Raw genomic sequence first — 27,052 nt, forward strand, 5'->3', positions numbered from 1 at the left:
CTATTTGAAAGACTTCCTCATCCAAGATAGGCTTCAAGGGCAAAAGTCATAAGAAGAGAGGGCAGGGCATCAAATCATGAAAGGTACTTGGACACAGAGTGAGCAAGGCTCACGGGACACCTGCTTGTCTCATCTGCACTATGGCTAGATGTGTTTCTCCTTTGATGATGATGATGATGATGATGATGATGATGATGGTGATGCCTACTTTTTCATTTATACAGTTAAATTAGCATATGCAACATTTTTGGTGATGTATGTCCCCTCTTTTGGCTTTTCATATCCAGTCAACTTCTCTCTAGCTATTGTGCTTCAGCAACTGGCATCCTTGTTTGGTTTGGTTTATTTTATTCAGGCAAGGTATAAATTACCTTAAATAACTAATTAAAAATCCTTGCATTTCCAACTTTGGCAAATCCTGGTTGGTGTACTTGCACTCACACATGCACGCATGCACACACACACACACACACACAAAGGTTGCTGTACAACTGAGGGACAACTGATTGTGTGACTTCTATTGGAAAGACTTAATCCTTCAGGAGCACTATTGAGATCTAACTAGAGAGGTATGAGAAATTTGTTCTAATTTGCTTCTGATCGGGATCTACACAGTTCAGAGCTTCAGTAGTTCGAAGCCTGAATCCTACTGAACCTGCAATGCAATTCACAGACTCCACCCCACAAAAGGCAATCAACAGCAAGTGCACATTTTTAAAAAATGCATATAAAGAAATGTGTACTTTTGGAAAATGTGCACAAATAGACTTTCATTAATTGGATTAAAATGCATACATTCCAGAGATTCATACAACTGAAGCAAACTTTTGGAAAAATCTACATAAAATTACACAATGACTTTATTTATGCCATTTTTAAAAAGCTCATAATGAGATACTTGAGTTGGAAAGAGCATCAAACAGAATTTGGAGAATTCTTTGCTCAAGTTTTGCTGAATTTCATATCCTACCCCTGGCTCTTGATATCTGGTTCTTCCACTGTTAATTTCCAGACCCCCATAAGCCTCTATCCTTCAACTAGAGCCTGGAATTCCCAGTTTGCACATCTTTGCAAGCCAAGTGCAGACTCCTGCCTAGAAGCCCAGAAGCACTTTCCGGCCTCAGTGCATGCAATGGAGCTCAGGCGAGGGTTGGACACACGCTGGCATTGCAAGACGTTTCATATGGCTTAAAGCGCTGCATCTGTGAAATGGATGGAAACTTCAGCACTTGTATAGTTCAGCATATGCCCAAGTTGGCCGATCTGGTATCTGTCAGAGTTCAAAAGTTAATTAAAAACCACCAGGCGCTCTCCCCACAACACACATACGCACACACATGTGTGTGTCTATTCCCTGGGAACCTAAGCTTTTTTTTCAGGATCTCAGTTTCATCTCTACAGAGTTTTGCTCACTAAGCTCACTTCTTGGCAATGGTTAGCTTTCAGTAAGTAAATTTCAAGTGCATTTTGCAGGTTTAATGTAAGATATAAGCATTCGGAGTTTATTTGCCCAGCCCTGTTCCACTGAGCACTGCTTGTGTGTTTATGTGTGTGTCATGTTGTCAGAAGTTAGATATGCGATTCTGATTTTTCTCTCAGCATTGAGGCAATTTCTCCATGTTATTTGCTCTGTGGGCATCTTTGCAACACATTGCAAATACATTTCTCAATGTCTCTTTGAAAGCGTGGCACGCATGAGACATGTTGAATCAAACTAATGAAGTAACTTCTCTCTTCCTCCTCTCAGACCCACCCTGACTTTTCCTCAAACTTGTACTAAATGGGTTGAGAAAGAAATCGATGAGTAGGAAAAATACAGCCCTCTTGCTCTTGGTCCACATGTTCTCAAGATAATGAGGTCTTAACAAAGACGTAAGTGTTCAAGTGGAATATTAGATCCGACATCTCTTTTGAGGTGAAAATTGCCAGCCCTCCTGACGACTTGCCTTCTTGCCAGGTACTGGCAGAGCAGAAGAGGGACTGGAGAGGGCTAGGTTGTTTGACAATTTTTTTTAACCATTTGCATCGCATTGCTTGTGATCTCATCCTGGTTGGTGAAGAATGTAGCTGGAAATAGGAGATGGACGGCCTGCATAAAGAAAGCTACAGCTCGGAGTTTACAAGGGTTAAACAGGGCTGTCACAGAGAGAACATTTTAGAGGGCTTTCATCCAAAGAGTTGCCATAAGTTGGAGACAACTGGACTGGCACAACGAAAACCTTCTTAGGAAGGGGAAGTATAACGTCCATGTTCAGTAGAACTGATGTATTTCCATCTGACTGTAACCATGCAAAGAACCATTTTGTGAGGAGAACCTCAGTAGATATAGACCAAAAGCACTTGTAGTCCATCATTTTCTTTCGTTCAGAGGGACATCTTCCAAGAAGTCCACAAGCAGGCTATGATCTTCCAAGCCACCCCAAGGAAGCGGCCAGCCACAGGTTGGCCACAAAGGCCACTCCCATCCCTGGCCCTCTCTTGTGGCAGCCCAAAGTGATGTGTGTGTCAGGTATTTTAGCTGCCTGAATTTTGAATTTTAGGCAGCTCACTTGCTATGGGCTCCCATACTCCAGTTATTTCTATGCTGGCTGCGGAATCCTGGGAGTCGCAGGATCTTTTTCCATCTAAGCATGCATCAGACTACTCCCTTAATTATGCTAAATTCCTGGATGGAAATTACCCAATCCACACCTTTCGGATCCTGATGTGGCTTGTGACTTACTCACCTTCTGAATCTCACAGGCTTCCCAAGGTTGTGATGCGCTTTGATTTAAATATACCAGCAGTATTTTGGGAGAAAACATGTGTTGGGCAGCACAGTCCCATGTCTGTTAGACCAAGCCTAGAAGGTCCTGGATATTCAGACTCAGATCTTGAAACTTGCTCTGCAGTTAGAGCTGGGACTCCAAACTTGGAGCACCCTTGCCCTTCCTTTGTAACTGGCATGGGGAAAAACATCACCAGCTGTGACTCCAGGTCTGCAAGAGTGACTTTGGAGATGGAATTTTGGGGAAGTTCTGGGGGCAGGGAGGGGAGCTGAGAGGAAGAGACACGCTTTACTAGCATCACAGAATCCTAGCAGTATCTTGGCTTTCTCTCCTGTCACTCTAAGGCTCCAACTTTAGACAGTCAAAACCAGCCATCTAAGAGTTGGCACTGTAGAAGGAACATGTCTGCATGATTCCCACCATTCATAGGATAATGCCCACAATCCTCTGGGTTGGGAGGGTTCTGGGCAGCCTCACTGGATGCACTCCAAATCGATTTTTAAAATAAGTTTTTCAATATGCATCTGGAATTCTTTTAAAGACTTGCACATTAATGCAGGAATGGAGCATAATGGAATTACAACTAGGGACATGCAAAAATGATGTGCAATGTAAACAGACAGATTCACCCATCTTTATGCCTTCTAGGAATGTGAAGATCTGCCTGGAATTTGTTTCTCTTTCACGCATCACCCTTCGTTCGTGTGCTCAATCCTGGCGCAGAAAGCGAGCTGAGCTGAGCACAAGTCTGTGAATGTTTGGGAATATCGGCAGCCTGCTGCTTTGCACAAAATTATTCTCCCTCTAAGTATGCAAAGCCTACATGTCATATGCGTGGAAGCTGAACTCCACTTGTGCAGCGGATGTTGGGCAGCAGGTGGCTGGACTCGCTAGCTAAACCTGCCCATCTGCAATGTATTATGCAGCAATTGCACTCGCTTCCTGACGAACATCTGCACAAACAACCTTGTGAGTCAGACTTAGGGCTGAGAGAAAGTGGGCTAAGCCAAGAAAATCTGATGGAGTCCCACCAAGAAACCAGATCCCATCTTGCTAATTCCACCTTCCCTTGACATATACACAGATGATGTCTCTTTTCTCCTCTAAAATGGAGGGAGACTTTTGCCGTTTGTGAACCACTGAGAAATATATATTCATCTGCCTTTCACTGTTGATGATGAAGGGATTGTTTGTCCAGGATCACAAACGGCTCCGGTGAAGTAATATTGATGTATGAGCAAACAGTCACAGCAAGAAGGCTGGCAAGCTCCGCAGAATTAATTTTAATTATTATGCCTCTGTTAAACAATTAGATCTTTTTTGTTCCAACATTATTTCATTTATAAATTTTAATTAAAAAGCCCAACCCTCTACTCTGTTTCATGTTGATGTGGGTATTTTAATCATCCGTCTTAACTATAGATGCCCATAGGTATGCTGTTAAGAGGGGAAATCAAAGAACAGTGTCATCTCTTAGATGGGTTTTAATTTCTCAGCAGGTGTAAGCAACCTGTCATTTGGAAAATAAAGAATGAACATTGGAAAATGTAACTTAGAAGAGCGCTTCATTAAAAAGTATATGGCAGTGTATGCTCTAGGTCTTGAAAAGATCCAAGGGTCAGACTCAGGAGACAAACAAAAACATGTACAACTTTGCACACAAAAGAGAGCTGATGGTTTCTATATGCTTTAAAGTCTCTCTCTCTCTCTCTCTCTCTCTCTCTCTCTCTCTCTCTCTCTCTCTCTCTCTGTGTGTGTGTGTGTGTGTGTGTGTGTGTGTGTGTGTGTGTGTTTAAAGGACTTTGCCACCTGTGGACACCCTATCTGGCACAATGATAATAATAGGGGCAGAGGGGAGAAGGGCTTTCGATGTTAAGATGTGGGGGAAAGGAAGAAAGATTCAAGCAGCTGCTGCTGGTGAACCATGTGCAGGCCAAGAGCAAGCTCCCGGAAACTCGCAGCTTTGTTTCAGCAACTTCCCATGGACAGCAGGGTGGGGCAACAGAGAGATTTGCAGCTTCAAATGTAAATTTGGGACCTTCATTAGCTAGGTCTTCCCATCACCTCTAGGTAATATGCTTCCTTCCTTTGAAACAAGCCTGCGCCCAGAGCAACAGTGACAAAATCTCACTTGCACAACTTAATAGCACAACTTGCATTTTGATACAGATGAGGACCCTTCCATATGCCGCTTCCAGAAAGGGGCATAGGTTGTAGGAAGGGTCTACATTTGCAGTCTCGCCATGCCTCATGCTGCTTCTGGACAAAGAGGCTTCTGCCAAACCTGGGACCCCGAATGGCAAGGACTGCAGAATCCAAGGAGGGTCATACTCTGGTGCTTTGCAGACACCTGCAGCTATGCCTGTGCATGGAACACACAGGGGAGGGCTGCGTTTTGCTGAACTGGAGCTCCCGGCCGATACAATTTTCATTCAAGTAAGGCAAGAAAAGAGTCATGGTCCTAGGGCAGGTTTCCAACATGGTGCCCTTTGGGTTCCCTGCCCCACATTCTATTCTTTTTTCAATTAAAATTAAGTAACCCACTGTCTATCACCTGATGTTTTGTCTGAGCTAAATGCATTTGGAACACCTAAGTTGACACAAAAGAAGAGCTCTTTGCAAGGGCTGTTTCCCTAAGGACTAGGTAATCATGCCCTGTTCCCATATAGCTGGTTTCCTCGGTGTGTGCAACACAGCTGTAGTAACTCAGGAAGTAAACAGGGTGGCTATAAACCTTATTTTAGAGAGCACAGTCCTCTTTTTGAAGGACTGTCCACTCCAAATCCAATTTCAAGATAAAGAAGCAAAACCAGAGAGAGAACGAAGATCTTGAAGTCAGCATCAACAGTTAGCCAACTCAGCAGACATGTCTTAAATGTCCATGATGGTGAAATGGTATTTCTACTACTGCTTGTATAGCTTTTTTGGCTAAATATACACCTATATTTAACAGATGCATATATTGGGCAAATTAGTGTTGTCTGGTTTGGTGATGCCTAAGTACCTCAGCCTTAATTTGGGCTACATCATTTGTTCTGTTGCTCAGGCTAGATAAACTTTGCCTACCCCTTGCCTCCTATTTTCCATTTTTCTCCATTGTCTCCTGTGCAGACTATGAAATCGTAAGATTCTTGGGGGACGGTCTTCTTATGCTATGTAAAATGCCAGGCATACTGATGAAGAAACAATCAAACAGACGATGGAGAAGCCAACCACCCAATCAACCCACTAACAGCAGAATCTTGGGAACTGGCTTTTACATCAACAGATAAATTTTATATCATATACAAACCCATTCCCATTTGCACATGTATAGAGGATGACTTCTACTTTTCAGCCAGCAGTGTTCTCCTATCTCCCTCGATTCAACTAATTTATGGAGCCGTGGACTTTGGGATGCTACATTATTCCCTCTCCGTGCCAAATCCCTCAGAGTTCAATAGCCAGCCTGCTGACTTCAATTAAATGATTCATCAGGCCCCCTTTTATTCATCCACAATCTGAATGTGTCCATTCTTTTATATCCCCCATCCCCCCCTGCCCTTTTTCTCCAGTTCAGTTCAGTTTGAATTTCATTACAGCCTTTCTTTCTCAATGCCTTTGTAGGTCTGCATTCATCACATTTGTTCTGAATAGCAAAGTCTCCCTATCTGCGGGGAATGTTGACAACAGATTGTTTCATAACTAATTGAAAAGCAAAACCTGGACATTCTCAATCACCTGCTGATGGGAATTACTTGGGACACCCACAGTAAATCAACAAGAATGGCTCTGCACAGAGAAGCTGCATCTCCAAGTTAACAGCCCAACTCGATGCTCAAGTAATAGGAAAGCACGGGAGAAATCAGGGTGTATTCTAGAGAGGACCTTTCACTATGAAACCAAGCACGGAAGTCGGCCTGGAGGAGATAGTTCGGCAAGGGGATGGGGAGGGCAAGAAGGGTGCCTGCTGTCCTGCGCATCTTACCCCACTAAGAAACCCTTATGCTTAGCTCCATGGGGTGGCAACCACCTCCTTCTATTTTGTGCATATTAATTAACTCTTCTTAATGACACAGGCATAGGACAGGGCATTAGCTCTGTTCACTTGGCAAATCTGGGTGCAATTTTTCTCTTCATAGGATTCAAGAGAATGTTGGCAACATACCTGCCTTATTTGTGCTGGCCATATTTCCTCTAGGCTCAATTCAAGGTGCTTGTGGAGTGAGTCTTCCCTAGAAACCTCTTTCTACAGGAATATCACTGTTTGTTGAGATTTGGGAGAGGAATGGCTTAGAATAGCCATTGCCCAAGACTTTGGGCTAACAAGAAACAAAGAAACAGAGTGAGTCAGAAGGGGTCTCCTGGGCCATCTAGTCTGACCCCCAGCTTCAGCTGGCTCTGCTCTTGACATGCCTACTGTGTGCATGTCCAGCCAATCCTTGAACACCCTCACCAATGGGGCTTGAACCACGTTTTGTGGAAGCCCATTCCATACCCTTGGGGACCTAACTGTCAGGAAATATTTCCTGGCATCCAAACTGAACTTTGGTTCCCTGACCTTGGCTCCATTGGAATACATCCTGCCCTCCACTGCAGGGGAGAACAGGTCTCCACTGACCTCCATTTGACAACCCCTCACATACCTATATGTCACCAACAGATCCCCTCAGAGTCCCTCTTCTCTGGGCTGAAAAGACCGAGTTCCCTCAATCTCACCTCATATGGCTTTCCCTGCAATCCAGCCACCATCCTTGCGGCCATATGCAGCACTGACGCTAACCTGGCTATACTCGTATCCATTCTGTAATGAGGGGCCCAAAACTGAGCACAATACTCCAGTTGCGGGTGCACCAGAGTTGTATATAGTGGTAGTAATACCTCTCTCAATCTAGAAGCCACACTTCTGGCTATGCAACCAAGGGTGGTGTTCGCCCTCTTGACCACTGCATCACACTGCTGACTCATGTTTAGCCTGCAGTCAACCAGCACCCCGAGGTCCCTTTCACAAGTGCTGCTCTCCAGCCACTTGTCCCCTAACCTGTACAAGAAGAAACACACCTTATCTGGGTTGACTTTCTAGAGGAGGTTTGTGAACAAACTTCCCTTTCTAACTGCTGTGGGGCTGAAATTGGGGAAGGGGCAAAACATTTTATACTGCTTTGCAAAGGGGTTCACAAGGGGCTTTTAAAGGGTCAAATGAGGTCCAGGAATTCATCCCTGGACCATAGCGACCAGTGCACCCTCCTTTACTGCATCACAGCAGATCTTAGAAGGAGCTGGAGAATGATTTTCTCCCAGTGACAGTAACACGGTGTAGATGGATAATATTGGATACATATCCATATGTACCCACACTGTGTTACTGTTCACAAAGCATAAAGCTGTATTTATCTTCTACGGAACGTCAACTATGTGCAGTTAGTTTGGGGTGAAGGAGGCTCAACCTGGTTGCCTCTTACATGAACTCCTGCTCCCTTTTGGATGCGCATCTAAAGGTGGAAGTGGCCAACCTGTAACTTGCTCCTTTGAATGGGATGCAAGTTCAGATCCTCATCTAGTTGTGCATCCCAGTTTGCATTCTGATGCATCTGGAACTGGACTGAGGTGAAAGCCTTCCCACACAGCACCCGCAATTTATGAAACTGCCAGCCTGATGACCTTGAGGAAAGGAACATCCACCTCTCCCACCCCTTCTGCCGAAGGCAATGGAAGGGTTTTCTTTGCCCCAGCTATCTTCAGGCAGTTAAATCTGCCTGCCTGTATCTCTACCGCATTTACAACAGGAGCTCTGATTGGCTGGAATCATGCCATGAATGGAAAGAAGCTGTGAAATGGCATCCAAGTGGCATCACAGGCCAATAGGCGTGGAGGAGGGACACATACGGAAAACCATCTTCCACACCCTTCTTGCTTTCCTGACCACTTGCTGTGCTGGCTTGGGCTGATGGGAGCTGAAATCTGGAGGTTACTAGGTAGGGAAATTTGCCCTAAATAGGAGTAAAGTAAATTGTTTCTGAATAGGAATTTAGGTTTTCTCACAAGGCTTTCCCTACCCACTAGATACCCACTTTGGCGAGAGAGAGAGAGAGCGAGCGAGCGAGCGAGAGAGAGAGAGAGAGCGAGCGAGCGAGCGAGAGAGAGAGAGAGAGAGAGCGAGCGAGAGAGAGAGAGAGAGAGAGAGAGAGAGAGAGGGGGGGGGGAATGAGAGACAGAGACAGCCAGCCAACCACACCACGACTCTTGAGCTTCACCAAAAGCATACAAAAACTCACCAAGGAGACATTTGGGAAAAATAACATGACGCGTTGCAAGTCTTCCCTTTTTGGAATGCCTGGATTCAGTTGTAATTAGATTTGTGCTTTTAGTGCAACGGACTGCCTCTTTATCTTGAATTTACTGTCTTTCTATTTTATCAGTTTGTAAGCTGTCTCAAGCTCTGGAGGCGCTTTGGACTAAATATGCGGATTTATTTAAATAGTGCTCAACTGTGGTGGCTGTGCAAGAGAAAAAGATCAGGCAAAGGCTTCTGATCATCCCGCATAGAGGAGAGCTGTGGTCCTGAGTGACCAAAGCAGGTTTTGCCCGTGGCAAATTGAACTGATAACAGTTGTGCTCGCCACAAGGATGCTGCTGAGGCTGCCATGGCAACAAGGAAAATATGGCTGCCAGGAGCAGGAGAGTCATTTGTATCGGTCATGAGGGGAAAGAAAATGGGAGGAAAGAAGTTCAGCCCTAAATGAACTTGAAGAAAAAGCAGTGCAGCAGAGTTTGAAATGAGAAATAGACAGGGGAACCAAAGCATGCGCAACACTCAGAGGGAATAAAGACCATTTAGAAGAAGTGAGGAGGGTCTCCAAGAGTGGCGTGAAGGCCTTGTAGGAATTTGGTGCCTTGAAAATATGGAATGTAAAAAATATCATTTAGTCCTGAGTTTTGAGGTTACTTTATAAGAAGTGCCCTATGTCACTAGTGCTTGTGATGGTCAGATAACTTGGGAAAGGTCTAGTTCCTGGTTAGGAAGCCCAGTTAATCCCAGTTACTGAACACAACTGTTAAAATTTCTTTTTTAAACTGCTCAGTGGAGGATGGAATTAGCTCTCCAAGCCAATGTGGAAGGAGGCAGCATCCAGTCTCAGCTCTGAGAGGTACAGTGACAACAGATGCTCATGTTGTTGCCGCTGTTTCATTTCTAGGCTGCCCTGCAGCCAAAGCCCTCTGAGTGGTTCATACAATCCAGAAAAACAAATGATAAAAATGTAATTAAAAATCAGAAAAAATCAGAAAAAATAAAAAGTTTAAAACAGGTAACAGCAACTAAATGCAGGTGATTAAACAGACAATGCAAAGACAATACAAAGAATGACAAGAAGAGTGATTCTGTAAAAACCCGATGATTCCCCTCAGGCCCTTGGGCGGCTGAGTAAGTCCTTAAAAGCGTCCGAAAAGAGGACCATCTTCACTTGGCTCTGTGAAGATGACAGTTTCGGTCCCAGCCAGGCCACAGTGGAGAGGTTATCCCATCGGTGGGGCTGGGGCTACCACTAAGAAGTCCCTGCCCGTAATGGCCACCCTCCACACTTCCATCAGAGTTGGTACTCAAAGGAAAGCCCCAGACTGTAGTGTATGAGTAGATCATGGTTGGTCTCATAAAATGACATTCAGGTACCATAACATTTCTCTCCACAGTGAGGAGCAGGAGAGAAAGATCTGATCATTAAGGGATATTTAAAATCCTGAAAAATCGAGGTACACAATCTGTCATGTCTTGGGATCTCAGAGCAATTTACTTTGTACCTGAAATAGGTATAATGGGATAAGAAATTCATCCTGCCCCTGGAAGAGCCAAATTTGCCCCTGTTGCAAAAGAGAGGGGTTGGGAATAGGAGAGAAACAGCAGTTTGGGATGGAATCTATCATCTAAAGCCTGTGGTGTTTGTGTCAAACTTAACATATCACTATATCAAAGCATGTGTTATTAGCATCCAAAATTATAGAGTCAAATGCGGTTACATGTTGAAATGAAGCAATAGTGGGGCCACCGTGAGAAGAAGAGGAAGGAAACGTTTTGTGAAGGCATGCAAACTGACTGCAACCCAGATAGATTTCTGGTCGCTCTGTGCTTATCCACCCTTCTCTAGTTTGTTGTTGCCTGTGAAGATGTAGAGAAAACACCCATCATGGTGTTTGCATGGGTTACTGCAGGAGGAGGGTTCCTAGCACTACCAGTGTAAATGCAATGCACAGCTATTTCATGTCCCCTACCTTAACAGATTTCTTTTCCGGTAAGAAAAAAGGAAGAAGCAAATCCAAGACATCATTTTCTGTAACACATGCACACATATCATCAAATTCTGTAAATGAGGCAGGGTGAGTATTGCACAACCAACACCTTGACTGGAAGAACCTGGGTTGGAGAGGCATGACATTTGTACAGTCCTAGTCTTCTGGTACCATGACAATCAAAGCAACAGACTGGGTTCATACAACCTGAGAAACCATGGTGGTTTCTTGCACAGGGTGGACTCTTATGTCATTCAAATATTTCAACATGGCATGTTTGGCTTTTTAGAAACCATGATAAGAATAACCAGTCTGTTCTATGGTTTCCATTCTTCACCATCGTTTCTCTGTCTGAGCCTGGCACTGCGGTTTTCATGATCCTGAGCCAAGATCCCTGGAAAGTGGAAGCTGCAACAGAAACTGATCTGGCTATCCAGGGTGGAATCAGGTGCAGTGCCTGATGGGATGTGTGCTAATTGTGGGAAGACTGAACAAGGAAGCAGGAGACCATGCTAGCGTAGAAACCACCCAACCATCTGTCAGGCACATTCAGACAAAAGAAAGATGCACCATGGAAACCACACAGGGATCGCTTGTCATGACATGGGAACCTCGCCACTGTGTTTGCTGTAACACACTGATAGAGTTTGACTAATAATAGCTAAAACACCTCCCTATGTTCTGTGCAAAGTGCTTTAATAACACAAGAATTAATATCATCCTATATACTAAAGTATCATGCCAAGTGACAGAGCAGTAAAGGATCTGTCAGGCTCCCCATTACAAAGCCCTATTTTCAGCCATAAAAATTCCCCTTGAGCTGAAACCTGGCATACATGCAGACTTGAAAGAATTCTGTTCTGTAGGGTTTGCGTTATACAAGTGCAAAGAAAATTGATTTAAAATCTTCAAGTGTGTGTGTGCGTGTGTGCATGCACTTATATAACTTTACAAAATGAGATACATACTTAAAATAACCCCCACCAAAACACAAATTTAGTATTCCTCCCTACCACTCAAAAAAAAGTCAGGAAGACAGCAGTGGGGGAATGATCGGATCAAAGAATCAGGAAGAATCCAACGCAAATCAAAGCCATTTCCCCACTGACAGAAACCCTGCATCCTTTAATGCTTTATTTAGGACTACCTGGGGAGTTTGGATGAGCTGACACTTAAACTGGAAGATACTGGGACTCAGGTTCAAAGTACGGATTGGAACAGTATCATGTTCTGGCTAGAACATGTGCCACATTCTATCTGAATTGTGTGCAGGGAGGCAAAAAGCTTGCAGCCTGGGCCACAGACTTGGGCAGAGGTTTAACCCCTTCTTCCCTGTGCTGTTTTTCCACTCACTACCCTCACCCACAGCTTCTATTTCCACTGCAAATTCAGCTGCACATGCTGGTGGGCAGGAGATCCTTCTGGACAGGAAGAAACACATGGCGTGGAAGGGGAGCGCCAGCTTCCTGCGTTCCATGGCACCAACCTGGATTCCATGCTTCCACCAGCACACCTGCTGTTGGTCCAGAAGGATGCTTCTTCCACTGGGAATGCTAGTTGAAAGTTGTAAGTGCTGTTCACCTGTTGTTTGATCCTCAGGCATGGACTAGGAGCAACAAGGCACAGGCTGGCCATGGATACAGGATCGACCCCGTGGAGGACTGTGATTCAGCAGCTCCACTTTGACTATTATGAAAGAATGTGGAGACGGCAACCACAGGGCACTGGCAAGTCAGTCCTTGCTGCACCTTCTGGTGCCTGAAACCCAGCTCTGGTAGAAGCCCAGGACCAGGGTGGTTTGCAGGAACGGGTGGCTGTTTGTGCATTTGCTGGATTGGGCAATGAGTTCTTCCTATGTTTCTTCCTTGGGAATCCAAAGTCCCACCACTAAATCATGGAATCCTTTCTCCTTAGGTATATATGGGACAAGGATACCTGAAGGAGTGCCTCATGCCCCTTAAGATATGTGAGACAGGCTTTGCTCCGGGCGCCCTCTTTAAAGGAGATAAAAAGAACAACTACCTGGAGCAGGGCCTTCTCTGTGGTGGCACCCAGATTATGGAATGAGCTCCCTGGAGAGGTGCGCCTGGTGTTGAGTTTATATTCTTTTCGGCACCAGGTTAAAACCTTTTTATTTAATTGCTATTTTAAAAATTAATATTTTATCGTTAACAGTCGCTTTTTGTTTTTATATAATTTTATGGAATTTGTTATTGTTTTATTGTTTTTAATTGTACGTGCTGTGAGTCGTCCCAAGATGCCAAGGCATGTGGTGACGGCATATAAAAGTGTTAAATAAATAAATCAAATAATAAATATATGCAGTGCTCTTGCCAAGGCCAAGCCAGGTCAGGCCAAGCCAAGTCCTCACAGCTATATTACGCAATGCTCTTCCATTCACTCAAGGCAGAATTAATAGAAAACCTTTCCTTGCTTCAAAGGAATGTCTCCCCCAGTATTTTGCCAGAATGCATTCATGAGCTCCTCCATCTTCCAAAGGACTCAGTTCCTATCAGTCTAGCAGAAGCTCTTTTTGGAGGAAAAAAAAAAGCACTTTGCCAACACCACATGGCTGGAGTTCTTTTACTACAGTACCAATTATTTTGTGGGTTTCTTCTGCAACTCTCCTGTTATGCTTTCTTTCAGTGTGAGTTTAGCCGTGCTTTCTGTCATATTTCTCCAGGTCCAGAAGCCCCTCTCAGTGGGGAAGAATGGAGGCTGCTGTTGAGATCCTATTTCTTCTTTCTGTGTTTGATCACCGCTGTGTGTGCCGTCTCATTCCTCCTTCCCTCTTTCTGCTCGCACAGCTTCTCTTTACAGCAAGATGTCTGAAGGGGGGCTGCATTTCCCTTTCTCTTTCATTTTAATTTCACTGCTGTCATTACATTTCCTTCTCTTTAGGATTTGGGTTTTTTTCCCCATCCAGGTCAGAAGAGGTTATTCTTCAGGAATACAGAAGGACAGTGCAGAGCTTTGATTGTCTCCTTCAGTCTTCCTGTCGTGCTTTCCATCTCTCTCCTGAGTATCGCTTCTCTCAAAAATTACTATCTTCATGCTAATCCCTGATAGACTCCAACTAGTGTATCAAGGCAGTCAGATGGTGTATTGACAGATTTCCTCGTAAACCAGCACGAAGATGCATGGCCCATTGTTTCAGAGTGTGCACTGACGGAACTCTTCCACAAAGAGCTTTGCCTTTAACTATTTGCATGGCAACACTCTTTTTTCTGTTGCATCACTCTCGGTCCAGCAAACTTGCCCACATTTCCCTCCAAAGAGTCAAAACACTTCTCATCCAAAAGGTCACTTTTGAACACAGCATTTATAAGAGACCTACTGGCTTTGTTTGAGCTAATTTTCAGGGAGGAGTTGACATCCTCGTTGCGACCATGTCATCGACCACCAGTTTGTCCTGGATAAAACTCAGAAATTGTAAGTGATGGAAAGCCCTGTCCAGCCTGGGGCCTGACAAACTAAAAGACTGCCTTCTCGTGCATGAACTGTGGGAGAAGCCTCTCTCAGTACCACTGGCATCAGAGTCAAGAGCCAGTTTTCTTGGTGGTTCTTCCCATGCTTTGGAGCTCCCTGCCAATGGAAGTTAAGTTGGCTCCTTTTCTGATGTCTGTCCAGCAGCCGGCAAAGCTACTTTTATTTAAACAGTTCTTTGGCATGTCACTGGTCTGTTGGCTCAGGTGCTGTTTTCATTCTGTTATCACCAGGTTTTCAACTGCTGTTTTAATGTATTTGTTTTATGATTGTTTTAATAATGCTTTTATTTTAAATGTTGGTTTTCATTATTGTCAGCTACTATGAGCACCATTGGCTGGGTAGAAAGGGCAGTAGAAATCAAATCAAATCAAATCAAATCAAATCAAATCCATCAATCAGTCGATAAACCAGGCACAGCAGTACCCTGGAATGTCCACTTCAGTAACACATGTGTTTATTTACCAGGGGAGCTAGATTGCTGATGCAGCCAGGTGGAATCAAAATCTATCCCAACTCAGTATTCAGCAGAAGGAATGAAGCTCACAGAAGATATGAGTACTCACTTGAACATTTCCAACCCCAGTTGGAGTAATGCAACTTAAAATTTAGATAGCACTTTGGACACTCTAGAGCAGGAGTGGACAACCTGGGAGCCTACAACTTTATGAGAACATCTGGCCAAAACTCCCTGCACCCATTCAGTTCAGAACTCAGGTAAAAACAATCTGACCCTTCCTGGTCGGGGACCCAACCATTAGGACCTTCAGCCCTGCCCACAAATTGCATGAGGTCCCTGACAAGTTACTCTGAATGGAACATGGCCCCCAAACACACAGCTATCTTCCTTCTCTGCTCTAAAGTGCTTTGCACGCGATTTGATAATCCCTGCAATATGCCTACCAGTAGTCCAACATATTTTTGTCCCATACTGTAGACAAGGAAAGCTGTGACAAAGTCGCTTGCTTCAAGTCACCTACTGAGTTTGTGGCAGAGGTGAGATTGAAACCCATTCTCTTTGCAGTTCATTCTCTTTGTAACTAAAATTCTGCTTCTGAAAGTTAATTTGGATGGGAGTTTTGGGAGTCCCAATGCCTAAGAGAGAAGTGACTGGCACTTAGGAGCTTGGTGAATAAGAATATACTGTTGGAATGGACTTCACTCAAGTTACTGAAAACACCATGAAACCATGAAATAGGTAACAGGGAATCAAACAGGGAGACTGGAACTGAGGTTGAAAGCACAACTAGATACTGCCAGATAACAGCTTTCATTCATCACAGAACAGATGTGATAGGCTGTGCCTGGAGGGAAAGGCAACAGCAAAGGGGAAAGCTAACCAGATAATAGGTTTCTAATGACAAGAGTCTAAAAATACCTTAGTCTCAAGAGGAAGGGATTGCTAGTTTCTCAACAGAGAGCCCCTCGGATCTTATTGCACTGTCCTCCTTTGCATACCTTGTCTATATTGTGTACGTTATCCAACAACAGTAGGCCAAAACCTGAATAGGAAATACTCTTGTGCAGCTTTCTTCTTCTTCTTCACATTAGGACTGCCACCCATCCATTTTGAAACTGGACAATTTTGAAAATGAAAATCACTGCACAAGAGAGAACAGCGGTTCTTCTTTTCCTTTGCTGGCTCCTGGGAGGCAAAAACGACAAAACTAGGACTGTCGTACTTTGGACACATCAGGAGAAGACAAGACTCCCTGGAGAAGACAATCATGCTAGAAAAAGTGCAAGGCAGGAGCAGAAGGGGAAGATGAACTATGGGGTGGATGGCTTCCATGAAGTCGCGGCCTTGAGTTTGCAAGAGCCGTGAAGGGCTGCGGAGAGCGGAACATTTTGGGGGCCACCCATTCATATGGTGGGGATATGTAGAAGAGCACACAGCAACGTCACTCCTACTCATTGCATTCAAGCTGAATGGAGCTGAGGCTCAGCGTTCTGCTGCTCAGCATTGCTGGGAGGAAGCTGAGGGCTGATGGCGGATCAGCTTGGACCATGTTTATCCCTCTCTGCCTCCAGTTTTGGGAATCCATTTTTTACCTACCAAGGATTTTTGAGTGGTGGTCATGGAGAAGGAAAGGAAACTGTGTGCATCAGACGTGTCTGCTGCGGGCAGGACCCCACTGGATCAGGCCAAGGAGGAGCCTGGTCCTGCATTCGGTTGACAGCAACCATCCAGAGGTATAAGAAGTGCCATCAGACCAAAGGTTCATCTTGTCCAGCATCCTCTTCACACAGTGGCCGGCCAGCCACCTATGGCGTGCCTGCAAGCAGGACATGGGGGAATACAACTCTCCCCCTCCGTTGTTCTCTACCAAGTGGTGCATATAGGCTTGGCGCCCTTGATACTGCAGGTACCATATAGCCACCAGGACTAGCAGCCTCATCCTTCATGGATCTGTCCATCAAAACTGGTGGCCCTCACTGCAAAGACATTGCCACCTCTCCGCTTCTAAATGTTCCCAGCATCTGGTATTCATGGTTATGCAGCCTCTAGACATAAATATAAGTAAGGGCTTCTCCATGACATGAAGTAGAGTTGTGTCTGACTCTAGGGGGTAATGTTCATCTCCATTTCTTAGCCAGGAGAGCCAGTGTTTATCTGCAGACAGTTTCCGTGTTCATGTGACTGGCATGACTAAACCCTGAGACGCAAAGAACCTTCCCAGCAAAGTGGTACCTATTTACTCACATTTGCATGCATTCAAATTACTAGGTTGGCAAAAGCTGGGACAAGGCAAAGGGGGATCACCCCACCGCATGCTGACCTTTTGATCGGCAAACACAGCTGATCAAAATGTACATAAGTAAACCAGTTATTTATCATGACCAGTAGTCACTCATAGCACCAATCCAGATGTTTTTGATTACAACTCCCAAATCCCTGACCAGCCTGGCACATTCCACATGTCTTAACCTGCAGCTCTCAGGATTCCCGACCTTTAGCTATGCTTGCTGTGGATCAGAGGAATTCTATTCCAAAACATTTGGAGAATATCAGCTTTTCTCCTAGATTACAGTACAATGAGGCAGCATCCATTTCCTTTTAAAGTTCATATGAAAAATGGAAGGCACGTCTGCAGTCCCTCCTCCCTGGGTACAGAGGGAGGGCATGAAGCTTATGGATGGAAGACAGAAGTTGAGGACTGTAGTTAACCAATCCTATTTGCAAAAAACAAGTTTCAAAACCTGTCTCCTAATTTGGTACCAGTTTGGATGTAATGGTCCTCCCTCCTCCTCCTCCTCCCATTTACACCCTGCATTTCTTCCCTTTTCAAGGAATCAAAGGCATCTTACATAGTCCTACCATAGTCCATTTTGTCCTCACAACAACAACCACCCTGTGAGGTAGCTTGGTCTTACAGTCTGCGACTGGTCCAACGTCACCCAGTCAGCTCCATGTCCACGTGGGGACTAGAACCCAGAAATCTCAAGGTCCAGTCCGGCATGCTAACCACTATGCCACACCATGGGAATATGCCACAGCACAACCTGATGCTTTGGACGTCAACTCATCAGCCCCAGACATCATAGCTAATGCTCAGTTCTCAACATGATCGCTGAAAGTATCTGGAAAGCGCCAGTTGGGAAAAGCAGTGCTTCGTTATGTATGCAAAGCTCTTGAGGCAAGAGCAAGTAGCAAACATGAGTACGCTTGAAAAACTTTATCCTCCTTTGGTAATCTGAGCTGGAATTGAACTATACAAGTATCAGGAACCGTATCTGTAATGCAGGTACACCCATGTCCCTGCCAAATCTGTATGAGAGCATCGTCACATGGGACCCACTATGGGAAACAACGGCTGCTTGCTGAAGCACATAGCCCCGTGCTTCCAAATAGCGCCTCTACGGCGTTCCAGACAAAACGCAACTGATGTTTCAACCAATGTTGAGCTTCATAGGAATATCAGCTCTTTCTCTGGTAATAAAATAGACTTCTGTGAAAGAAACATGCCAGCTAATTTATCATACATACAGCTCTCTTGGTATTACCCACTGTAATTTTCCAGTGGTGAAGAAAATCGTAAAACAAAAGTGATTCAAACAACGTTTTGCTATGTTTAGTTCTTCTCCCTTCTCCTTGCAGAAATCAATGCAAACTTTTGATTTACTCCTCTTTACAATGCACAATGCAGACATAATTCAAACATGCAAAAACATCTCATCTCCTCAGAAAGTAAGCATAGAGTTGCTGATACTTTTCCCTAACACAGACTGTGGAGCAAAATAATACTTACATTTATTCATATTAATTTGAGTGCTGGTATTGCTTGGCAAGAAAAGATTGCATTTGTACTTTTTGTTTGCCTTCTAATTTCTTTTAGTATAGAAAAGTGATGACTATTAAAACAACAACTTTGTCATACGAATACAAACGAGGGGTCAAGAAAAATAGAGAGAAGGTTGATTGTGTTCTTCCACTCAAAAACTAAGCTAAGCTAAGCTAAACTCTGTTCTTTTAATGGGAATCTTATCATCATTCTTACTGGGGAATTGAAAGTACCCCGAAATATTCCATTGAGCAAGTGAGTTTTATCCTTATAGGTTGCCTGGGGGGTGGTGGGGGGGGGGAATAGCTAGATAGGTTTTTGGGGTGGGAATGGGTTGGATTCCATGGATTCAGCTCTCTGGACTCCCCTGCTTTCCTGTGGCCATGAGCCCGACTTCCTGGTGTGCTGAGCATTCATATGGGCACCTGCCAGGAAGTGAGCCCACATGGATGCTGTGCAGCCTCCCCTCCCCTTTCCTGCACGTGTGACGTGTGGTCATCGTTTGTGTTGCACATGCTGCAGAGGAAGGTTGCTGGTTGCACTACCAGAGTTCCCCACTTTCTCTCTGCTCAGTTCACTTCCTAAGGTGGACTGAGCATGAGAAGACATCCGACAAACAGAAGAGAGCCAGATTCCAGGGAGGATGATTGCCACAACCCTAGTTGGTTGCATTTGGAACTTTTAACAAGCTATCCAAGGTAGCTTGGATCCAGCTTTTCTAAAGTTCAGACTCTAACCCAGAGTGGGCACACCACCCCACTGACATTGGACCACTGGCATCTACTACACCAACTGCCACTGATTTGAGACCCATGTGATCCAGCTGCATTGCTAGACTCTGTATAATGATGTTTTCTTCTCCAACTTGGATTGCAGCCCTTCTCCTCACCAAATGCTTAGCTGCTGCTCTTTCTTCCTGGTCACTAACGCTGTTGTTTCCACAGTGGCCTGTGTCCATAGTTTCCTGGAGAAAATTCCTTATCCATAGTCCCTGGTGCCCTGGCACAGCAGCATCCCGAGATCCCCCAGCAAGTAGGACACTATCACAGTCACAACGATGTAGTCACAGAAGCAGAATAGGATACAAATTGGCTTGGCTGTTATCCAACTGTTCTTTTCAAAAACAGCTCAATTTGCTGAAGCTATTTCCATAGCTAATTGGAGAGGTGGGACCAGCCATCATTAAGGGGGGGTCTCAAATTCAGTTATGCACTGAGATGACTACAGTACTGCTTTTAGAAGAAGGAAGCCAATGAGGGCTTCATAGATAACATACTGTTGCCCAATCTTTATCTCAAAGCTTGAAGCATAGGCTTGCAGAAACATTGATCCCACAATTCAGAATCAATAGTTGTCTCTGAAGAACCTTGATCAAATGAATAGAGTTTGATATAATCAAGTCTTCCTTGACCTGGTTTGCTCCAGACCTCTTGGACTACATTTCCCATCATATTTGACCATAGGCCATGCTGACCTGGTGGGCAGCAGGTAGTAGAAGATGGGTATAATCTGGTATAGTTCTATATATTCAATGAGATTTGACATTTATTTTACCATGATTCACAGAGGGTTCCACCAACAATGCATGAGCTCTATGAGTTATTTTCAGTGTTTGTGTTCATCATCCCCTAAAATACCCCAGAATTTGTGAATCTCAATCTTTAGAGTAAAATTCAATGGGGGTGGTAGAAAGAACACGTCCCACAAACTTTTTAGTTATTAAAATTTATTGTAGGAACATCACACATCCTACGAACTAAGCTGCTACTTCTCCCGAGAACTGTCAAACAACCATTACATTGTGGGTTTAATTAAATAAAATAAATGATAAAGTATTCCAATTTTTAGAATATATTTCTCGCTTCAGAACCCTAAAATAACAACAGTGTGTGTGTATGTGTGTGCTCATTTAAGTGTGCGCGTGCATGTGTTTATGGAAAAGCACAAACATAAAATTAATCATCTTCAACTTGGGGGAAAAAAAGCCAAGCGAGACTGAGTCTATCTGACTGCCAACATCTGTTATGATTATGAACTGGCTTATTAATTACCAATACTGTGATTAGAGTCAACATGAACGCTCCATGGTGTGCAGTTTCTGCTATCGATCTGCTACATTCAGAAAGTTTGTTGGTAGATGGAATGAAACTTAGGTTTCTTAATAAATGCACCTGCTTTCCTGCAATTTTAAACAAGGTAAAATGTTCAGGAACATAATTTAATTTCAATTTCCAGAGAGATAGCTGCATTTATTGGTTTTGCTGTAACAGATTAAGAGTCTTGTGGTACCTTGATGACTAACAAACTCCATAAGGCATAAGTTTTAAAAAGTAAAAATATATATATTGTTCTTTGAATTTTGACAAGATTTTTGCTGATTTGATTTCAGGTCAGTTTTTTTGCTGAAAACCACTAATTACAACACAGAAGCCATTTGGATATCCAAAGTCCAGCAATATACTGAAGGAATTGAAAACCATGAATGATTTCACATACTTTGGCTCAGTCATCAATTTAAAGGGAGACTGCAGCCATGAAATTTGAGGAAGACTGAGACTTGGAGGACAGGGATGAAGGAACTAGAAAAGATAATCCAGTGTAAGGTGTTTTACTAGAGACCAAAGTCAAGATCATCCATACTACCGTATTCCCAATAACAGTGTATGAGAGTGAAAGCTGGAAAGAGAAGGGAGCTGACGGGAAGAAAAATGTATGCATTCAAAACATGCATTCCATATGCATTTAGGCTGGAGGAGAAAGGAGAAAAAATAGATTGCATGTGGTCCTTGGTTAATTTTTATGATGTCACCACAGGTATTAAAGGGATGGGGTTGCTATTTAGCAGTAAAAGATCTGCTGTGAAGGAGAAATACCAGGTTTCATCACTGGTATCAAGAGCTTAGAAGGCTTCTAGGGAATGGCTGCAAGTCAAATTAGACAGTACTAGCTAAAGACAATACACAACTTTGATTTCAGCAACTTTTGATATGAATTGCTTTGCTTCTCATCCTGCAATGTACAGACCAAAACACAGGTATCCGCACATATTCACACTTCCCAAATATCTGCATTTTTTAAATGGGCCTTTTGAGAGAAAAGATACTAAGACACAATGCACACTTAGAATGTACACTTCTCAATTCCCACAGAAGACAGTGCCTGTTCCACTAAAGTATCAGTAAGAAAAAATTTTAGTGTGTTCCTGTGACAACAGGGGCCGGCAAGTCAGCCCCCTCCCCTCCCACAACCACAGCTTTTCCAACACTGCAGAGGTAGAAAAGGCTGCAACTGTTATATTTCTTCCAGTGGTGACATTTTTAAAGGGAAAGACATTCCAGCTCAATTGGTTACAGAGCAGACAGAATGAGGAATGCACATGGGTTGGAGATGCCTACATAGGATTACTGAAACAACACCAAACCTGGGAGATGGCCAGCATGATTTTTAATGCTGACAGCAACACCACTGCCTTTTCCCTTGAACTGCTGCACCAGAGACGCGCAGAATCATAGACTTGTAAAATAGCAGAGTTGGGAAGAGCCAAAGAGGCCATTGGGTCCAAACCCCTGCTCCGTGCGGGAGACCAAGACAGGAGGGGTGGACGGTAGGGACTGTAATGGGCTGAACAGGAGAAACAGTACATTTTCTGAATCTGTGTTCAGCAAGGGGTCATGAATGTGTATTATATGGCTCTGGATTTCCCTGCCCTCAAAACTTTTTAAAAAGTAGGAAACAAAAAAATGTTGAACTGGTTATGGCCTTCCAGTATCTGGTGTTCTTCTGGAAGATGTCCCATGGAAGTTGCGAGCTAGATGGTAGGGATGTGTGAGCAAACCAATTTGGGAGTAGGAATCTGATGCATTTCCTCAGCTTGACTCACTGGGTGCTGTCCCACTTTCTCTCTGCTCTAAATTCACCTTGTGCCAAGCATTTGTATCAGTGGCTGTCAGGAACTGAGTTGACGAGAATGGACCCACACTTACTGCGTAGGTGGAGTTCTCCTTCCCACATGTAACTTGTGGGCTTTGCATTCTTTGCACAAAGAATTACAGTTTTGTGTATGTCGTGCAAAGAAGCCGCTCGTGTCCCTGAGCTTTGCAGCCTTGATGGCAGCTTTCTTAGCTACCTGGCCGGGGCTGTGAATTTCATTTCACTGACAATGAAATCTGGCAGTGCAGGAAAGCTGGATTCTAGCCTGATATCTGCAGCCCTGCAGTACCGATGGATCTTTTACGTTAAGGGTATGTGCAGGAACGGAAGAAGAGCAACTGTGGTGCAAAGAATCCAATTGGTGGTTTAAGGTCCTTCAAGTCCCATTTCAGTATCATCCGACTTAGCTCCAGCCAGCCCTATTTTCATCTGAAACCCTCTCTCTCCCTTCCATGGGCACAGTTGTGTGAAGCTTCGACAGCAGCAGCGGCAACAACAAAAGCTATGAAACAAATGCACATTTGTTACACAGCAAGCACTGAAGGACTCACGCTGAACACTTTGTAGATTATTCCTCTGCATTTTGGGAGGGAGCAAAAAAAATCTTCAAAAACTCTGCACTGAACATCAAAGACAAACGGCTGCAAAATGATGATAGTGTGTATGTGTGTGTTGAGAACTTCCAGTTCTTGTTATTTCATGATATACATAAATACATATTTGCATGCTTCCTGTTATTTATGTATGCATTATCACATGTAAATCCCACTGTTTCTCCTCTGGCGAGGAGCAAAGGTAGCACACAAGTTCCTCTACCTCTCCGTTTTATCTGCACCATCTTTCCCTTTTGCAAAGAGTGCAGCCAGGATCCTAAACCTCTCCTTTCTATACTCACCTCTTCTCCTCTTGCAAGGAACCCTAGGCAGCTTGCCAGGTTCTCTTTCTTTCCATGTTATCCTAACAACAACCCTGTAAGGTAGGATAGGTCGAGACTTGGTGACTGACTTCAAGCCACCCAGTGAGATAGATGGCTGAGTGGTTGTGCCATTAACCTCTGGAAAGCTGTGAAGGCGTATGAAATTTTGTAAGAATCCACCCTCCCCTGAAATTTACATAGGAAACATTATTATTTCGTTTTGGGGCAGCATAGATGCTTTCTAAATAAATAAAAATAAATATTAAAGGGACATCCTATGAAGAACACAGTGAGTAGAAGATCAGTGGGAACCTTAAACCTGTTTGCATAAGAGTCCTTGGCTGTGATCCAGCATGCTGCTAAATGCGCCTAAGCTCCACTTATTTAAATGGAGTTTAGCATGTGTAACTGTGAACTGGATTGCAGCCTTTGTCAATAGCTGGTGTTTACTGGATACATAACAGATTCGGTCCTAATCGTTATGTGCTTGTCATATTTGGAAGGCGAGCAGTACCCTTAATGAGAAATCCTTCCTGAAGAGCTGAAATCTGAAAGGGGAAAATAGACAAGTATTCTACTGTTTACCTCTGTGTTTATGCAATCTTTTCTAATGCAATTTTTGGCTTTCTCCAATGGGGAGAGAGAGAAAAAATAAACAATGCAAAAGAGGAAAAAAGTGTAATAACAATAAAATAAGCACAGAACTCTTGGCATGCTCAGAGCAGAACGAATTTGTATTTGATGTTGAGCTTCAGTGAAATATTTCACAGAAGTTGTAAAAAAAAGAAATTAAAATAACATGTATAAAACTGGAACAGATTGTTAAAAAAGAAAAATCTATTGTTTAAAGAAAAAAATCTAGTGCTTCAGAGTACTTTACAGATAATTTCAGTAGTCCTCACAACAACCCTGGTAGGTAGGCCAAAGTTACCCAATCCTGATTCAGATGGGATGTTGTGGACAACAAATAGACAGACAGATGTTTGACTAAGTCAGTGTAGAGCAGGGTTCAGAAAAAGCAGGATACTCCAGATGTGTTGTACTACAAGTCCCATAACCCCCGCCTGTTGGCCACGTTGGCTGGCCTTGGTGCGAGTTCCATCTGAAGAACAGCAGGTGCCTAGCCCTGTACTAGTGAGTTCTGGAAGGGCTCAACATTTCAATAGCATATTAGTTGTGCTGCATCCTACATTAACTTATGATTGGCATAGACCTGTAATAAACAAATGCTATTTTTACAAAAATTGAATTGATTTCCTTGGAACTGAAACTTTTGCATTGCAAAGCCAGAAACTGGGCAGGAGCAGGGAACCTTATCTGGTGCAATTACTCACCCTCTTCCCTGAGTCAAGTGTTCATGAGCTCAGAGTTTAAACTTTTAAATAGCATGATCATTGAGGTCTGTGTCCAATGATCACCATTGAAGCTGCTGCCAACAGGAAGGAGAAACCACCATGAAGATTCAGGGCTTTAATCTATATGGACTCTTGCCTGGGCACGTATTCCCTGTGCCAATGGGGAACCTCTGGCGCTGGTCTCTCAGAAACCTCAGTCTGATCTCTGCTCCACAGTTGTCCCATCCTAAAGTATCCAAAGATAGTATTACTGCTTTATTACTGGTGACCTGATAAATCTGTTCCTTTGTCTGTCTGTGGACCTCGGCAAATGGATCTAGTCTAGGATTGTGAGGCAGGAATTCGGTTTGTGTGTCGCCTTCCAGGTTTGGACTAAATAGGAGACCCACCGCACAAACCAGTGAAGTCTCTTCTTCATCCATTATCAAATAATACTCTTTGACTAAATTTTCTCCAGATCTATTCTGATTTGTTTACTGGCCCAAACAACTGTGGAAAATTGTTGCTGTTGTCCATGCCATGAATATGCCTTGCTTCTGCTTAGCTGAGCAGGAAGTTAGTCTGACAAAGCCTGCCAGATCACTAGCCGCAAAGAAATGGAACCAACCGAGGATTTGTGTTCCAGATCGACAAAGAAATATATTCTAGAACAACCACACGAAGGTTCTTATTTTTCCTCTGCATCTCTTTTAGTTCTGTTGATAAAGGGGGGATGGAAGGTCCAGTCTATCTCTAGCCCCTACAGCCAAAAAAGATTAATATCCTGACTGTGCAAACCATTTCTCACCTATCCTAGAGTTGCATGGGTTCATTCTGACATTTCTTCCATCTCATTCTCTATGCCTTAAAAAAAATCAGCATTTGCATTACTTTCAAGCATTTTTAATCAAATACCCTTTTGGGAGTGTGCATTACAACCTAAAATAAACAGTTTGACACATACTGATAGTTTTTCAGCTGAGAACTGACTCTCAGAGTATGGATGGATAACTGTGTTCTGAGCATGTATCAGTCTGAAAGTGAAAAGCAGCTGGGTTCACTTCAGGTGCAGGTCCAATGTTTGGTATCCACTAGATGGATGTCCCCTATCTCAGAGGCCTCCGTGGACCCAATGGCCTTTTGAGCAGGAGAAATGATAGAGATGATTTGCACTAGAAAGGCTTTCGTGCTTATCTTGTGTGGTTGTACTCCAGAGAGTGGTGCCAGGGCTTACGAAATCTCTTGTCTTCACCTCTCATCCCTACACATTGCCCATTTCTTTCTCTCCCTTCTCCAGATGTCCAAAGTTGTGACATTGTCTGCAGTGGCTAAGAGGGAGGCAGAAGTGAAAACCTGAGCAGGGATTTTTGTCACTAAGTTTCTTTCTTTGTTCATGGCCTTACAGGTGAAAATCCCCAATATCTCTCAGACAATGTCCAGGGGTCAAAGGATTGTTCAGTCCTAAAGGTGAATGAAATCTTCAAGCATCTCTACCTGCAAAAGGATAATCCTCTTCATCCTCATCACCAGTCGAGATATTTCATTTTTCTATAAATACGTGGAAGGCATTAATATAAATATTCCCACATTGTTTTGACTACGCAGAGTACTGTATGTGTTATGCATTGTTTGCATTTGCACCCAACCGCAAAAATAGTGTCATTCAGAATGTCACCATGATGCACCAAGAAGCGCTTACACTTTAACAATAAGAAACACCTTCTCAACAGTGTCAAAGCTTTTGCATGAAGCCACAACAAAGACTGTTCCAGCTGCAGAACACATTTCATGACACTCAGTCCTGGATTTTGGGAACTGGAGCAGTGTATACAATTGCAAGGTCCCTGGATGCAAAACGAAATTGCCTGCTTTATTTTATTTTGTTTTCCAAAAAAGAAAATGCATGTGTGGTTTGTAGGATTTCAGAGTTAGGAGGAAATTTAGTTACACTAGAAAATGATAGAAAGGGTGGGCATGCGGCGTGAACTCATGAAAGAAATTATTCTCCTTGCATCATGGCTGTTTTAGCACATCTAATGTAAATCTGTCTGTTTGTTTCATTTTTATACCAAC

General features: G+C 43.6%; 1 protein-coding gene across 1 annotated transcript in view; it reads right to left on the minus strand.

The window, feature by feature from the left end:
- The window catches only part of CDH4 (cadherin 4), an 859,900-nt gene that overhangs the window by 409,248 nt on the left and 423,600 nt on the right, over positions 1–27,052 (minus strand). The window lies entirely within an intron of this gene.

The sequence above is a fragment of the Varanus komodoensis genome, unplaced genomic scaffold, assembly GCF_004798865.1.
Source record: "Varanus komodoensis strain SLA01 unplaced genomic scaffold, ASM479886v1 scaffold8, whole genome shotgun sequence".
NCBI classification, from domain to species: Eukaryota; Metazoa; Chordata; class Lepidosauria; order Squamata; family Varanidae; genus Varanus; species Varanus komodoensis.